This window comes from Drosophila tropicalis, unplaced genomic scaffold (assembly GCF_018151085.1).
Source record: "Drosophila tropicalis isolate 14030-0801.00 unplaced genomic scaffold, ASM1815108v1 contig_899, whole genome shotgun sequence".
Lineage (NCBI taxonomy): Eukaryota > Metazoa > Arthropoda > Insecta > Diptera > Drosophilidae > Drosophila > Drosophila tropicalis.
In genome coordinates this window covers 1-18,822 of record NW_027173397.1, presented here as the reverse complement: position 1 = coordinate 18,822, position 18,822 = coordinate 1, and the positions used below count along the sequence as shown (strand labels likewise).

At 34.4% G+C, this 18,822-nt stretch overlaps 2 non-coding genes and 1 pseudogene across 2 annotated transcripts; all 3 read left to right on the top strand.

Annotated features, from left to right (window-relative positions):
- The first annotated feature begins 4,598 nt into the window (after window positions 1-4,598).
- LOC137586081 (small subunit ribosomal RNA) lies at window positions 4,599-6,593 on the top strand. The gene has a single exon (XR_011033686.1). It is a non-coding gene; the product is annotated as a small subunit ribosomal RNA (ribosomal RNA).
- Window positions 6,594-7,199: 606 nt separating this feature from the next.
- LOC137586074 (5.8S ribosomal RNA) lies at window positions 7,200-7,378 on the top strand. The gene has a single exon (XR_011033681.1). It is a non-coding gene; the product is annotated as a 5.8S ribosomal RNA (ribosomal RNA).
- Window positions 7,379-7,713: 335 nt separating this feature from the next.
- On the top strand, window positions 7,714-15,208 carry LOC137586077 (large subunit ribosomal RNA; annotated as a pseudogene).
- The last annotated feature ends 3,614 nt before the right edge of the window (window positions 15,209-18,822 follow it).

Here is an 18,822-nt window from a genome sequence, read left to right as displayed (position 1 = left end):
TATAAAAAATATTAATTGCCCATTTATCATATGGGAACATCCATATCATATGGGATATGCATTTTGTATAAATATCTCATATCATATGAAAAAAATATCATAACGTATGGGATTTATTTATTATCCCATTTATATGAAAAAAATTTCAATATCATATGGGATATGCATTTTGTATAAATATCTCATATCATATGAAAAAAATATCATAACGTATGGGATTTATTTATTATCCCATTTATATGAAAAAAATTTCAATATCATATGGGATATGCATTTTGTATAAATATCTCATATCATATGAAAAAATATCATAACGTATGGGATTTATTTATTATCCCATTTATATGAAAAAAATTTCAATATCATATGGGATATGCATTTTGTATAAATATCTCATATCATATGAAAAAATATCATAACGTATGGGATTTATTTATTATACCATTTATATGAAAAAAAATTTTACTCAATATTAAAAATATAAATTATGCCCACTTATCATATGGGAACATCCATATCATATGGGAAATGCATATCGTATGAACATCTCATATCATATGAAAAAATATCATAACGTATGGGATTTATTTATTATCCCATTTATATGAAAAAAATTTCAATATCATATGGGAACATCCATATCATATGGGATATGCATTTTGTATAAATATCTCATATCATATGAAAAAATATCATAACGTATGGGATTTATTTATTATCTCATTTATATGAAAAAAATTTCAATATCATATGGGAACTTCCATATCATATGGGATATGCATTTTGTATAAATATCTCATATCATATGAAAAAATATCATAACGTATGGGATTTATTTATTATCCCATTTATATGAAAAAAAATTTTACTTAATATTAAAAATATAAATTTTGCCCATTTATCATATGGGAACATCCATATCATATGGGATATGCATATCGTATGAACATTTCATATCATATGAAAAAATATCATAACGTATGGGATTTATTTATTATCCCATTTATATGAAAAAAAATTTTACTCAATATTGAAAATATTTATTTTGCCCATTTATCATATGGGAACATCCATATCATATGGGATATGCATATCGTATAAATATCTCATATCATATGAAAAAAATATCATAACGTATGGGGCTTATTTATTATCCCATTTATATGAAAAAAATTTCAATATCATATGGGAACATCCATATCATATGGGATATGCATTTTGTATAAATATCTCATATCATATGAAAAAATATCATAACGTATGGGATTTATTTATTATCCCATTTATATGAAAAAAATTTCAATATCATATGGGATATGCATTTTGTATAAATATCTCATATCATATGAAAAAATATCATAACGTATGGGATTTATTTATTATACCATTTATATGAAAAAAAATTTTACTCAATATTAAAAATATAAATTATGCCCACTTATCATATGGGAACATCCATATCATATGGGAAATGCATATCGTATGAACATCTCATATCATATGAAAAAATATCATAACGTATGGGATTTATTTATTATCCCATTTATTTGAAAAAAATTTCAATATCATATGGGAACATCCATATCATATGGGATATGCATTTTGTATAAATATCTCATATCATATGAAAAAATATCATAACGTATGGGATTTATTTATTATCTCATTTATATGAAAAAAATTTCAATATCATATGGGAACTTCCATATCATATGGGATATGCATTTTGTATAAATATCTCATATCATATGAAAAAATATCATAACGTATGGGATTTATTTATTATCCCATTTATATGAAAAAAAATTTTACTTAATATTAAAAATATAAATTTTGCCCATTTATCATATGGGAACATCCATATCATATGGGATATGCATATCGTATGAACATCTCATATCATATGAAAAAATATCATAACGTATGGGATTTATTTATTATCCCATTTATATGAAAAAAAATTTTACTCAGTATTGAAAATATTTATTTTGCCCATTTATCATATGGGAACATCCATATCATATGGGATATGCATATCGTATAAATATCTCATATCATATGAAAAAAATATCATAACGTATGGGGCTTATTTATTATCCCATTTATATGAAAAAAAATTTTACTCAATATTAAAAATATAAATTTTGCTCATTTATCATATGGGATCATCCATATCATATGGGATATGCATATCGTATAAAAACATATTTATAAAAAAAAATGTTAATTTATTATTGAGCGGTACCTTCACACATAAATGGGCGATTTCGAGAATGCGTGGCACAAAACCTACTTAGGTGGTGTGATGTCGAGCATGGTCAGTCATATGTAATATCGGTACAGTTCTCAAATACATATGTCTTATGCATTTATAATCGGCAATGTCAATTTATTTATATATTATAATGAAGTTTAATGGTATTTATAAAAATACATATGAAAAATTATTGTTGAGTGGTACCTTCAAACATAAATGGGCGATTTCGAGAAAGCGTGGCACAAAACCTACTTAGGTGGTGTGATGTCGAGCATGGTCAGTCATATGTAATATCGGTACAGTTCTCAAATACATATGTCTTATGCATTTATAATCGGCAATGTCAGTTTATTTATATATTATATTGAAGTTTAATGGTATTTATAAAAATACATATGAAAAATTATTGTTGAGTGGTACCTTCAAACATAAATGGGCGATTTCGAGAAAGCGTGGCACAAAACCTACTTAGGTGGTGTGATGTCGAGCATGGTCAGTCATATGTAATATCGGTACAGTTCTCAAATACATATGTCTTATGCATTTATAATCGGCAATGTCAATTTATTTATATATTATAATGAAGTTTAATGGTATTTATAAAAATACATATGAAAAATTATTGTTGAGTGGTACCTTCAAACATAAATGGGCGATTTCGAGAAAGCGTGGCACAAAACCTACTTAGGTGGTGTGATGTCGAGCATGGTCAGTCATATGTAATATCGGTACAGTTCTCAAATACATATGTCTTATGCATTTATAATCGGCAATGTCAATTTATTTATATATTATAATGAAGTTTAATGGTATTTATAAAAATACATATGAAAAATTATTGTTGAGTGGTACCTTCAAACATAAATGGGCGATTTCGAGAAAGCGTGGCACAAAACCTACTTAGGTGGTGTGATGTCGAGCATGGTCAGTCATATGTAATATCGGTACAGTTCTCAAATACATATGTCTTATGCATTTATAATCGGCAATGTCAATTTATTTATATATTATAATGAAGTTTAATGGTATTTATAAAAATACATATGAAAAATTATTGTTGAGTGGTACCTTCAAACATAAATGGGCGATTTCGAGAAAGCGTGGCACAAAACCTACTTAGGTGGTGTGATGTCGAGCATGGTCAGTCATATGTAATATCGGTACAGTTCTCAAATACATATGTCTTATGCATTTATAATCGGCAATGTCAATTTATTTATATATTATAATGAAGTTTAATGGTATTTATAAAAATACATATGAAAAATTATTGTTGAGTGGTACCTTCAAACATAAATGGGCGATTTCGAGAAAGCGTGGCACAAAACCTACTTAGGTGGTGTGATGTCGAGCATGGTCAGTCATATGTAATATCGGTACAGTTCTCAAATACATATGTCTTATGCATTTATAATCGGCAATGTCAATTTATTTATATATTATAATGAAGTTTAATGGTATTTATAAAAATACATATGAAAAATTATTGTTGAGTGGTACCTTCAAACATAAATGGGCGATTTCGAGAAAGCGTGTCACAAAACCTACTCATGATGAACAGTGGTTGTTCAGACTAATTGAAGGTTATGCTCTACTTCAAATTTAATATATCAAATAAAAAGATAATGAAAAAGCCTACCAAGGTATTCCAAGGTGTATGATGAAACGGTCTTAGGAGCGTTCTCTCTGCTGAAGTTTATTCACTGGTTATATTTGGATTTATCGTTAATACAAAATAAAGATTATGAGCATTAAATTAGTTCTTAGTTTAATTGTTCATAATCTTTAACCTTTTTATATAAAAAGGTAAATATGAGAATTGCGTCATAAATCTTGTTATGTTCGCAAATTAACTAATTGATCTTTTATATAGAGCAAAATTATTATTTTTTTTTTATTAAAATCAAGTCATTTTTATTGAATTAACTTTTCCTTATAATTAAAAAACATTCGTCACATTAAATTTGAGTGATGGTTTTACTTAATATATAAAATCACACATTAAATATCAATTTCTATTTAAATTTTAAATTTAATATCAAAATACAAATGTTTATTTTATTTGAAAATAAACAAAATTAAAGCAAATGTGATTATATATTTTGTAAGTGTAAAAATAAAGATATTTTTGATCATTATTATTGAAAATTTATACAATTAATGAAAAACGAAAATGAACGCTATTAAATTTTGGCCGTATTCGTAAAATGTTACCACAAATAATATATTTTATTTTATTGAAAAATATATAATATTGTCAAGTATCTTTAAATATTTTAAAATATGCGTTTGTCTAAATTCATATATTCATGTTTTTAACAACACATTAAATAATAACATTATTCTGGTTGATCCTGCCAGTAGTTATATGCTTGTCTCAAAGATTAAGCCATGCATGTCTAAGTACACACGAATTAAAAGTGAAACCGCAAAAGGCTCATTATATCAGTTATGGTTCCTTAGATCGTTAACAGTTACTTGGATAACTGTGGTAATTCTAGAGCTAATACATGCAATTAAAACACGGACCTTTTGGGACGTGTGCTTTTATTAGACTAAAACCAAGCGATCAATTGATCGTTATATTGGTTGAACTCTAGATAACATGCAGATCGTATGGTCTTGTACCGACGACAGATCTTTCAAATGTCTGCCCTATCAACTTTTGATGGTAGTATCTAGGACTACCATGGTTGCAACGGGTAACGGGGAATCAGGGTTCGGTTCCGGAGAGGGAGCCTGAGAAACGGCTACCACATCTAAGGAAGGCAGCAGGCGCGTAAATTACCCACTCCCAGCTCGGGGAGGTAGTGACGAAAAATAACAATACAGGACTCATATCCGAGGCCCTGTAATTGGAATGAGTACACTTTAAATCCTTTAACAAGGACCAATTGGAGGGCAAGTCTGGTGCCAGCAGCCGCGGTAATTCCAGCTCCAATAGCGTATATTAAAGTTGTTGCGGTTAAAACGTTCGTAGTTGAACTTGTGCTTCATACGGGTAGTACAACATACATTTGTAGTTAGTACTATACCTTTATGTATGTAAGCGTATTATCGGTGGAGTTCTTATATGTAATTAAGTACTTGTACTTTTTTATATATTCCTCCTATTTAAAAACCTACATTAGTGCTCTTCATCGAGTGTTTTTGTGGGCCGGTACAATTACTTTGAACAAATTAGAGTGCTTAAAGCAGGCTTCAAATGCCTGAATATTCTGTGCATGGGATAATGAAATAAGACCTCTGTTCTGCTTTCATTGGTTTTCAGATCAAGAGGTAATGATTAATAGAAGCAGTTTGGGGGCATTAGTATTACGACGCGAGAGGTGAAATTCTTGGACCGTCGTAAGACTAACTTAAGCGAAAGCATTTGCCAAAGATGTTTTCATTAATCAAGAACGAAAGTTAGAGGTTCGAAGGCGATCAGATACCGCCCTAGTTCTAACCATAAACGATGCCAGCTAGCAATTGGGTGTAGCTACTTTTATGGCTCTCTCAGTCGCTTCCCGGGAAACCAAAGCTTTTGGGCTCCGGGGGAAGTATGGTTGCAAAGCTGAAACTTAAAGGAATTGACGGAAGGGCACCACCAGGAGTGGAGCCTGCGGCTTAATTTGACTCAACACGGGAAAACTTACCAGGTCCGAACATAAGTGTGTAAGACAGATTGATAGCTCTTTCTCGAATCTATGGGTGGTGGTGCATGGCCGTTCTTAGTTCGTGGAGTGATTTGTCTGGTTAATTCCGATAACGAACGAGACTCAAATATATTAAATAGATATCTTCAGGATTATGGTGTTGAAGCTTATATTGCCTTCATTCATGGTAGCAGTAAAATGTTTATTGTGTTTGAATGTGTTTATATAAGTGGAGCCGTACCTGTTGGTTTGTCCCATTATAAGGACACTAGCTTCTTAAATGGACAAATTGCGTCTAGCAATAATGAGATTGAGCAATAACAGGTCTGTGATGCCCTTAGATGTCCTGGGCTGCACGCGCGCTACAATGAAAGTATCAACGTGTATTTCCTAGACCGAGAGGTCCGGGTAAACCGCTGAACCACTTTCATGCTTGGGATTGTGAACTGAAACTGTTCACATGAACTTGGAATTCCTAGTAAGTGTGAGTCATTAACTCGCATTGATTACGTCCCTGCCCTTTGTGCACACCGCCCGTCGCTACTACCGATTGAATTATTTAGTGAGGTCTCCGGACGTGATCACTGTGACGCCTTGCGTGTTACGGTTGTTTCGCAAAAGTTGACCGAACTTGATTATTTAGAGGAAGTAAAAGTCGTAACAAGGTTTCCGTAGGTGAACCTGCGGAAGGATCATTATTGTATTTTCCAACCGTTATTAAAATAAATAAATTCCAAATTATTATAAGATATATAAGATGAAAATGAAATTAAAGATGAGAGCATAAGAACTAAATTCTATCCTATTTACCCAAGGATAAAAAAAAAGAGTATAAAATTAAACAACAATTGACGGACGGTAGCAAAATATGCTAAAACTCTTTAAATTATGGTGTTTTGCCAGCCATAAATAAAAATTATGTATTCCGATCGGAGATTGAAAATGATTTTTGTATATCTTATTTATTTGCGTGTATATGTACCATAATATACAGGCGTTGCGTATTGTATTGGCCATTATTGGTTTGGGCATTCAATGGTTAAAGCAACATCCCAAATGTACAATGTTGTACCTGCATTTAAGGTTAACGTTTTACATAATTTGATCGCTTACAAAATTTATCATCTTTTATAAATTATCAAGTCCAGTATTCAATCATTTATGTTAACTAAGACATTTCGCAGCATTCGTTTGGGTTAAGATTTTATTGAAGGAATTGATATATGCCAGTAAAATGGTGTATTTTTAATTTCTTTCAATAAAAATATTATTGACGTAATGAAATAAACAAACAATTTATTAATCACTCTAAGCGGTGGATCACTCGGCTCATGGGTCGATGAAGAACGCAGCAAACTGTGCGTCATCGTGTGAACTGCAGGACACATGAACATCGACATTTTGAACGCATATCGCAGTCCATGCTGTTATGGTACTTTAATTAATTTTAGAGTGCTGCTTGGACTACATATGGTTGAGGGTTGTAAGACTATGCTAAATAAGTTGTTTTAGTATTTTACGAAATATTAAAGCATATGGTATATTATTGGATATATATATATATGTATATTCATAATATTAATAATAATTGAAACACATTGGCTCTCATATGTATGAGAAAAATGAAGATGTATAATTTTCTTTTTCAAATCAAATGATACTGAGGAATGTTTAGCATAAAAAATATAAAATTTTAATCTAGAATTGCCTCTTATTAATGATATGAAATGAAAAACAATTGTCATAATATTATTCTTCACTTAAATTAGAAATTTACAATGGTTTTAATATATTTAATAATATATTTGTGTGTATATACAACCTCAACTCATATGGGACTACCCCCTGAATTTAAGCATATTAATTAGGGGAGGAAAAGAAACTAACAAGGATTTTCTTAGTAGCGGCGAGCGAAAAGAAAATAGTTCAGCACTAAGTCACTTTGTCTTTATGGCAAATGTGAGATGCAGTGTATGGAGCATCAATATTCTAGTATGAGAAATTAACGATTTAAGTCCTTCTTAAATGAGGCCATTTACCCATAGAGGGTGCCAGGCCCGTATAACGTTAATGATTACTAGATGGTGTTTCCAAAGAGTCGTGTTGCTTGATAGTGCAGCACTAAGTGGGTGGTAAACTCCATCTAAAACTAAATATAACCATGAGACCGATAGTAAACAAGTACCGTGAGGGAAAGTTGAAAAGAACTCTGAATAGAGAGTTAAATAGTACGTGAAACTGCTTAGAGGTTAAGCCCGATGAACCTGAATATCCATTATGGAAAATTCATCATTAGAGTTGTAATATTTCAATAATATTATAATAATAGTGTGCATTTTTTCCATATAAGGACATTGTAATCTATTAACATGAACCAAATTTATCATAAAATATGACTTATAGTTTATTTAAATTATTTTGCTTGCATTTTAACATAGAATAAATGTCATTAATTTGATAAAGTGTTGATAGATTTATATGAATACAGTGCGTTAATTTTTCGGAATTATATAATAGCATGATTATCATTGATTTTCTGTGTTTATTATATGCACTTGTATGATTAACAATGCGAAAGATTCAGGATACCTTCGGGACCCGTCTTGAAACACGGACCAAGGAGTCTAACATATGTGCAAGTTATTGGGATATAAACCTAATAGCATAATTAACTTGACTAATAATGGGATTAGTTTTTTAACTATTTATAGTTAATTAACACAATCCCGGGGCGTTCTATATAGTTATGTATAATGATATTTATATTATTTATACCTCTAACTGGAACGTACCTTGAGCATATATGCTGTGACCCGAAAGATGGTGAACTATACTTGATCAGGTTGAAGTCAGGGGAAACCCTGATGGAAGACCGAAACAGTTCTGACGTGCAAATCGATTGTCAGAATTGAGTATAGGGGCGAAAGACCAATCGAACCATCTAGTAGCTGGTTCCTTCCGAAGTTTCCCTCAGGATAGCTGGTGCATTTAAATGTTATATAAAATAATCTTATCTGGTAAAGCGAATGATTAGAGGCCTTAGGGTCGAAACGATCTTAACCTATTCTCAAACTTTAAATGGGTAAGAACCTTAACTTTCTTGATATGAAGTTTAAGGTTATGATATATTGTGCCCAGTGGGCCACTTTTGGTAAGCAGAACTGGCGCTGTGGGATGAACCAAACGTAATGTTACGGTGCCCAAATTAACAACTCATACAGAAACCATGAAAGGCGTTGGTTGCTTAAAACAGCAGGACGGTGATCATGGAAGTCGAAATCCGCTAAGGAGTGTGTAACAACTCACCTGCCGAAGCAACTAGCCCTTAAAATGGATGGCGCTTAAGTTGTATACCTATACATTACCGCTAAAGTAGATGATTTATATTATTTATAATATAAATTTTGAAACTTTAGTGAGTAGGAAGGTACAATGGTGTGCTTAGAAGTGTTTGGCGTAAGCCTGCATGGAGCCGCCATTGGTACAGATCTTGGTGGTAGTAGCAAATAATCGAATGAGACCTTGGAGGACTGAAGTGGAGAAGGGTTTCGTGTGAACAGTGGTTGATCACGAGTTAGTCGGTCCTAAGTTCAAGGCGAAAGCCGAAAATTTTCAAGTTTTAAATATGTCAAATAAATTAATCTAAAGTAAAACACTTGAATAATTTTGAACGAAAGGGAATACGGTTCCAATTCCGTAACCTGTTGAGTATCCGTTTGTTATTAAATATGGGCCTCGTGCTCATCCTGGCAACAGGAACGACCATAAAGAAGCCGTCGAGAGGTATCGGAAGAGTTTTCTTTTCTGTTTTATAGCCGTACTACCATGGAAGTCTTTCGCAGAGAGATATGGTAGATGGGCTAGAAGAGCATGACATATACTGTTGTGTCGATATTTTCTCCTCGGACCTTGAAAATTTATGGTGGGGATACGCAAACTTCTCAACAGGCCGTACCAATATCCGCAGCTGGTCTCCAAGGTGAAGAGTCTCTAGTCGATAGAATAATGTAGGTAAGGGAAGTCGGCAAATTAGATCCGTAACTTCGGGATAAGGATTGGCTCTGAAGATTGAGATAGTCGGGCTTGATTGGGAAACAATAACATGGTTTATGTGCTCGTTCTGGGTAAATAGAGTTTCTATCATTTATGATAGTTATTTGTTCCCCGGATAGTTAGTTACGTAGCCAATTGTGGAACTTTCTTGCTAAAATTTTTAAGAATACTAATTAATTTTAATTAGTTCTTTTAAATTATAACGATTATCAATTAACAATCAATTCAGAACTGGCACGGACTTGGGGAATCCGACTGTCTAATTAAAACAAAGCATTGTGATGGCCCTAGCGGGTGTTGACACAATGTGATTTCTGCCCAGTGCTCTGAATGTCAAAGTGAAGAAATTCAAGTAAGCGCGGGTCAACGGCGGGAGTAACTATGACTCTCTTAAGGGAAGCAGGGTCTGATAAGCGCAGAAGGGGTGTTTTAAACACTGTAATTCATAAGTCGTTAGTCAGATCAAGTCGACTCGAAACCTCCTCGTGGTGCTTCCTGGGTGCTGATAAATTCCTAGATTCTAGGTTTCTATCGGTAGCTAATTCGAGCGGCGGAGCAACTCTTGGGGTTACCAGCCCCTTGAGCCAAGAACAAGTTGGTGAATCTCGAAATACTGTGCCTCGGATAAATTATAACACAACAACTTCAGTGACAACTAGTCCTGGGGACCAACCGAGAGAGGCTATAGCAGTGGTTAACCTCGCTAGCGAGATTCCCTGTACAGTATGTGGGCGCCTCTTTAGTAGCAGAAGAGGGCTCGGAGTTCACATGTCACATCAACACAGAGACGAATTAGATACACAACGTCAACGTGAAGATGTAAAACTCCGATGGAGTGAGGAAGAAGCGTGGATGATGGCGAGAAAGGAGGTGGAGCTCGAAGCAAGTGGTAATTTGAGATTTCCTAATAAAAAGCTAGCGGAAGTATTTACTCACCGTAGCTCCGAAGCAATCAAGTGTTTTCGGAAGAGGGGTGAATATAAGGAAAAATTGGAGCAGATAAGAGGGCAATCTACTCACACCCCAGAAGCGTTGGACTCAAATACCTCACAGCGTCGCCCTAGTTTAATCGAGCGACACCACCAAGTATCATCGTCGGAAGCGCAACCAATCAATCCATCAGAAGAACAGTCGAACTGGGAAATCATGCGGATACTGCGGGGCTATAGCCCCGTAGAATGTAATCCCCGGTGGAGAGCCCAGGTCTTGCAATCTATCGTAGATAGTGCGCAGACCGTAGGGAAGGAAACCACTCTCCAATGCTTATCCAACTATCTCCTTGATATATTTCCACCACCAAATGAACCACACACCATCAGTGCGAGACCTCCTCGGAGACCTCGTAATAGGAGACAGTTAAGACAACAAGAATACGCACAGGTTCAGCGTCGTTGGGATAAGAACACTGGGAGATGCATTAGATCCTTGCTTGATGGAACAGATGAGTCGGTTATGCCAAACCAAGAAATTATGGAGCCCTATTGGAGACAAATAATGACAAATCCCAGCACATGCTCTTGCGATAACACGAGGTTCCATATGGAACATTCGCTTGAGACAGTTTGGTCAGCAATTACGCCACGTGACCTGAGGGAAAATAAATTAAAGTTGTCAAGTGCTCCGGGTCCTGATGGTATCACTCCACGAACATTCAGAAGTGTACCGTCGGGCATTATGCTACGCATAATGAACCTAATTCTCTGGTGCGGCAAAATACCATACTCTACCCGGCTGGCCAGAACTATCTTTATCCCGAAGACTGTGACGGCAAATCGACCGCAAGACTATCGTCCAATAACAGTCCCCTCGGTTTTGGTCAGGCAATTAAACGCTGTTCTGGCTTCTCGGCTGGCTTCTAAAGTCAATTGGGATCCAAGGCAGCGCGGTTTCCTACCTACCGATGGGTGCGCTGATAATGCGACGATGGTTGATCTTATTTTGCGGGAGCATCATTTAAGGTGGAAGTCATGTTACCTTGCGGCGGTGGATGTCAGCAAGGCTTTTGACTCAGTATCACACCGGGCCATTATCAACACCTTACAGGCCTATGGTGCTCCAGCAAATTTTGTCAGCTTCATAGAAGAACAGTATAAGGGCGGCGGTACCTCCCTCAATGGGGCAGGATGGAGATCAGAGGTTTTCATACCAGCGAGAGGCGTCAAGCAGGGCGATCCTCTATCTCCCTTGCTATTTAATCTTGTCATTGACAGGTTACTTAGGTCTTACCCCAAAGAGATTGGTGCCAAAGTCGGAAATACCATGACAAGCGCGGCAGCGTTCGCAGATGATCTGGTGCTATTTGCGGAAACTCCGATGGGGCTTCAGAAATTGTTGGACACCACGGTAGGCTTTTTGGCCTCCGTGGGACTCACCCTGAATTCTGACAAGTGTTTCACTATCAGTATAAAGGGGCAAGCCAAGCAAAAGTGTACTGTCGTTGAACGACGGAGCTTTCGTGTAGGTGAGCGCGAGTGTCCTTCATTGAAGCGTACTGAAGAGTGGAAGTATTTAGGAATCCGGTTCACTGCGGATGGGCGGGCTCGATATAGTCCAGCAGACGACCTCGGTCCGAAGCTATTAAGATTATCGAGAGCCCCCCCTGAAACCACAACAGAAGTTGTTTGCACTTAAGACTGTCCTTATCCCACAACTCTATCACCAACTAACACTTGGGAGTGTGATGATAGGCGTCTTAAGAAAATGTGACAGATTGGTACGGCAATTCGTGAGGAGGTGGTTAGACCTCCCGCTGGATGTACCAGTTGCTTTCTTTCACGCCCCCCACACTTGTGGGGGTCTCGGGATTCCGTCAGTTAGATGGATAGCGCCGATGCTGCGTCTGAAGCGATTGAGCAATATAAAATGGCCCCACCTCGAACAATCCGAGGTAGCTAGCTCTTTCATTGACGGCGAAATGCAAAGGGCTCGAGATAGATTAAAGGCGGAAAATGTGCAGCTGGTTTCGCGTCCAGAGATTGACTCGTATTTTGCAAACAGGTTGTACATGTCTGTTGATGGTTGCGGTCTCCGTGAAGCGGGTCACTATGGCCCGCAACATGGATGGGTGAGTCAGCCCACGCGCTTGCTAACAGGAAAGGAATATTTACACGGTGTCAAATTGCGGATAAATGCCCTACCCTCTAAGTCTCGTACGACGAGGGGAAGGCACGAATTGGAGAGACGGTGTCGTGCAGGATGTGATGCTCCCGAGACAACAAACCACATCTTGCAAAAATGCTATCGTACGCATGGGAGGCGGGTAGCTAGACACAACAGCGTAGTAAATGCCGTCAAGCGGGGGCTTGAAGGCAGAGGCTGCGTTGTCCATGTCGAACCAAGTCTGCATTGCGACTCGGGGTTAAATAAACCGGACCTGGTGGGAATCCGACAGAATCACATTTATGTGATTGACATCCAGGTGGTGACAGACGGACATTCCTTAGACCAAGCGCATCAGCGTAAGGTTGAAAGGTACGACAGAGCTGACATAAGATCACAACTGCGGCGATCTTTCGGAGCGACAGGTGACATCGAGTTTCACTCCGTCACACTCAACTGGAGAGGAGTCTGGAGCGGTCAGTCGGTCAAACGATTGATAGCAAAGGACCTCCTCACCGCTAATGATAGCAAAATCATTAGCGTCAGAGCAGTGAACGGCGGAGTGACGTCATTCAAATACTTCATGTATTGTGCTGGGTATACGAGAGCTAGGCGTATCATACTCTAGCTTCTTATATTTTTGCCTGCTACCTTGGCATAACACCTAAAAAGGTACAAACATCGCACATCTATAGAATTGAGGTGGTTTTAGTACGTAGGCACTGTAGAACTTAATTGTTCTGATGACACAGTGAATCGTGCATGCGAGATTTTTCCATAAAGGTTTGCTCGTATCTTTAGAAGATTTCCTTCCTTAGCGATCAAAAAAAAAAAAAAAAAAAAAAAAAAAGCCAAATGCCTCGTCATCTAATTAGTGACGCGCATGAATGGATTAACGAGATTCCTACTGTCCCTATCTACTATCTAGCGAAACCACAGCCAAGGGAACGGGCTTGGAATAATTAGCGGGGAAAGAAGACCCTTTTGAGCTTGACTCTAATCTGGCAGTGTAAGGAGACATAAGAGGTGTAGAATAAGTGGGAGATATTATTCCTTGTGTTTGATATCGCCAATGAAATACCACTACTCTTATTGTTTCCTTACTTACTTGATTAAATGGAACGTGTATCATTTCCTAGCCATTATACGGATATATTTATTATATCTTATGGTATTGGGTTTTGATGCAAGCTTCTTGATCAAAGTATCACGAGTTTGTTATATAATCGCAAACAAATTCTTTAATGAGAGATTGCATTTATGTATTTTCAATTTGAAATTTTTGGTATAACTCCAATTACTCAGGTATGATCCAATTCAAGGACATTGCCAGGTAGGGAGTTTGACTGGGGCGGTACATCTCTCAAATAATAACGGAGGTGTCCCAAGGCCAGCTCAGTGCGGACAGAAACCACACATAGAGCAAAAGGGCAAATGCTGACTTGATCTCGGTGTTCAGTACACACAGGGACAGCAAAAGCTCGGCCTATCGATCCTTTTGGTTTAAAGAGTTTTTAACAAGAGGTGTCAGAAAAGTTACCATAGGGATAACTGGCTTGTGGCGGCCAAGCGTTCATAGCGACGTCGCTTTTTGATCCTTCGATGTCGGCTCTTCCTATCATTGTGAAGCAAAATTCACCAAGCGTTGGATTGTTCACCCATGCAAGGGAACGTGAGCTGGGTTTAGACCGTCGTGAGACAGGTTAGTTTTACCCTACTAATGACAAAACGTTGTTGCGACAGCATTCCTGCGTAGTACGAGAGGAACCGCAGGTACGGACCAATGGCACAATACTTGTTCGAGCGAACAGTGGTATGACGCTACGTCCGTTGGATTATGCCTGAACGCCTCTAAGGTCGTATCCGTGCTGGACTGCAATGATAAATAAGGGGCAATTTGCATTGTATGGCTTCTAAACCATTAAAAGTTTATTTTATAAACGACAATGGATGTGATGCCAATGTTATTTGTAACATAGTAAATTGGGAGGATCTTCGATCACCTGATGCCGCGCTAGTTACTTATTAAAACATTATTTAATACAATGACAAAGCCTAGAATCAATTGTAAACGACTTTTGTAACAGGCAAGGTGTTGTAAGTGGTTGAGCAGCTGCCATACTGCGATCCACTGAAGCTTATCCTTTGCTTGATGATTCGATTTTTAAATTGCCGATGTATTTTTATTATATGGAGAGTATTTCATATAATAAGTATTATTATTTATTATAAGTATATAACTTAAAAGAACGAAAACGGCGGTTCCAACTGTGATCGTCATAATGTACCCAAATGAATCGTCATCATTTTAGTGACGCAACATATGTATTTTAAGAGATTCCTACTGTCCCTATTAAAAAGGGAAAATAAAATTATTATAAGTATATAACTTAAAAGAACGAAAACGGCGGTTCCAACTGTGATCGTCATAATGTACCCAAATGAATCGTCATCATTTTAGTGACGCAACATATGTATTTTAAGAGATTCCTACTGTCCCTATTAAAAAGGGAAAATAAAATTATTATAAGTATATAACTTAAAAGAACGAAAACGGCGGTTCCAACTGTGATCGTCATAATGTACCCAAATGAATCGTCATCATTTTAGTGACGCAACATATGTATTTTAAGAGATTCCTACTGTCCCTATTAAAAAGGGAAAATAAAATTATTATAAGTATATAACTTAAAAGAACGAAAACGGCGGTTCCAACTGTGATCGTCATAATGTACCCAAATGAATCGTCATCATTTTAGTGACGCAACATATGTATTTTAAGAGATTCCTACTGTCCCTATTACAAAGGGAAAATATAATTATTATAAGTATATAACTTAAAAGAACGAAAATGGCGGTTTCAACTGTGATCGTCATAATGTACCCAAATGAATCGTCATCATTTTAGTGACGCAACATATGTATTTTAAGAGATTCCTACTGTCCCTATTAAAAAGGGAAAATAAAATTATTATAAGTATATAACTTAAAAGAACGAAAATGGCGGTTTCAACTGTGATCGTCATAATGTGTCCAAATGTACCGTAATGAATATCATCATTTTAGTGACGCAACATATGTATTTTAAGAGATTCCTACTGTCCCTATTACAAAGGAAAATAAAATTATTATAAGTATATAACTTAAAAGAACGAAAATGGCGGTTTCAACTGTGATCGTCATAATGTAGCCAAATGAATCGTAATCTTTTTAGTGATGCAATAAAATGTGGATTACAAATTCTTCCGTATTTATTATCTCCTCATTATATTGAAAAAAATTGGGAACATCCATATATGGGATATGCATATTGTATGAATATCTCATATCATATGAAAAAATATCATAACGTATGGGATTTATTTATTATCCCATTTATATGAAAAAAATTACTAATTAAGTACTCACTATTAAAAATATTAATTTTGCCCATTTATCATATGGGAACATCCATATCATATGGGATATGCATTTTGTATAAATATCTCATATCATATGAAAAAATATCATAACGTATGGGATTTATTTATTATCCCATTTATATGAAAAAAATTTCAATATCATATGGGATATGCATTTTGTATAAATATCTCATATCATATGAAAAAATATCATAACGTATGGGATTTATTTATTATACCATTTATATGAAAAAAATTTCAATATCATATGGGAACTTCCATATCATATGGGATATGCATTTTGTATAAATATCTCATATCATATGAAAAAATATCATAACGTATGGGATTTATTTATTATCCCATTTATATGAAAAAAATTTCAATATCATATGGGATATGCATTTTGTATAAATATCTCATATCATATGAAAAAATATCATAACGTATGGGATTTATTTATTATCCCATTTATATGAAAAAAATTTCAATATCATATGGGATATGCATTTTGTATAAATATCTCATATCATATGAAAAAATATCATAACGTATGGGATTTATTTATTATACCATTTATATGAAAAAAAATTTTACTCAATATTAAAAATATAAATTTTGCCCATTTATCATATGGGAACATCCATATCATATGGGAAATGCATATCGTATGAACATCTCATATCATATGAAAAAATATCATAACGTATGGGATTTATTTATTATCCCATTTATATGAAAAAAATTTCAATATCATATGGGAGCATCCATATCATATGGGATATGCATTTTGTATAAATATCTCATATCATATGAAAAAATATCATAACGTATGGGTTTTATTTATTATCTCATTTATATGAAAAAAATTTCAATATCATATGGGAACTTCCATATCATATGGGATATGCATTTTGTATAAATATCTCATATCATATGAAAAAAATATCATAACGTATGGGATTTATTTATTATCCCATTTATATGAAAAAAAATTTTACTTAATATTAAAAATATAAATTTTGCCCATTTATCATATGGGAACATCCATATCATATGGGATATGCATATCGTATGAACATCTCATATCATATGAAAAAATATCATAACGTATGGGATTTATTTATTATCCCATTTATATGAAAAAAAATTTTACTCAATATTGAAAATATTTATTTTGCCCATTTATCATATGGGAACATCCATATCATATGGGATATGCATATCGTATAAATATCTCATATCATATGAAAAAATATCATAACGTATGGGGCTTATTTATTATCCCATTTATATGAAAAAAATTTCAATATCATATGGGAACATCCATATCATATGGGATATGCATTTTGTATAAATATCTCATATCATATGAAAAAATATATCATAACGTATGGGATTTATTTATTATCCCATTTATATGAAAAAAATTTCAATATCATATGGGATATGCATTTTGTATAAATATCTCATATCATATGAAAAAATATCATAACGTATGGGATTTATTTATTATACCATTTATATGAAAAAAAATTTTACTCAATATTAAAAATATAAATTATGCCCACTTATCATATGGGAACATCCATATCATATGGGAAATGCATATCGTATGAACATCTCATATCATATGAAAAAATATCATAACGTATGGGATTTATTTATTATCCCATTTATTTGAAAAAAATTTCAATATCATATGGGAACATCCATATCATATGGGATATGCATTTTGTATAAATATCTCATATCATATGAAAAAATATCATAACGTATGGGATTTATTTATTATCTCATTTATATGAAAAAAATTTCAATATCATATGGGAACTTCCATATCATATGGGATATGCATTTTGTATAAATATCTCATATCATATGAAAAAATATCATAACGTATGGGATTTATTTATTATCCCATTTATATGAAAAAAAATTTTACTTAATATTAAAAATATAAATTTTGCCCATTTATCATATGGGAACATCCATATCATATGGGATATGCATATCGTATGAACATCTCATATCATATGAAAAAATATCATAACGTATGGGATTTATTTATTATCCCATTTATATGAAAAAAATTTTACTCAGTATTGAAAATATTTATTTTGCCCATTTATCATATGGGAACATCCATATCATATGGGATATGCATATCGTATAAATATCTCATATCATATGAAAAAATATCATAACGTATGGGGCTTATTTATTATCCCATTTATATGAAAAAAATTTTACTCAATATTAAAAATATAAATTTTGCCCATTTATCATATGGGATCATCCATATCATATGGGATATGCATATCGTATAAAAACATATTTATAAAAAAAAATGTTAATTTATTATTGAGCGGTA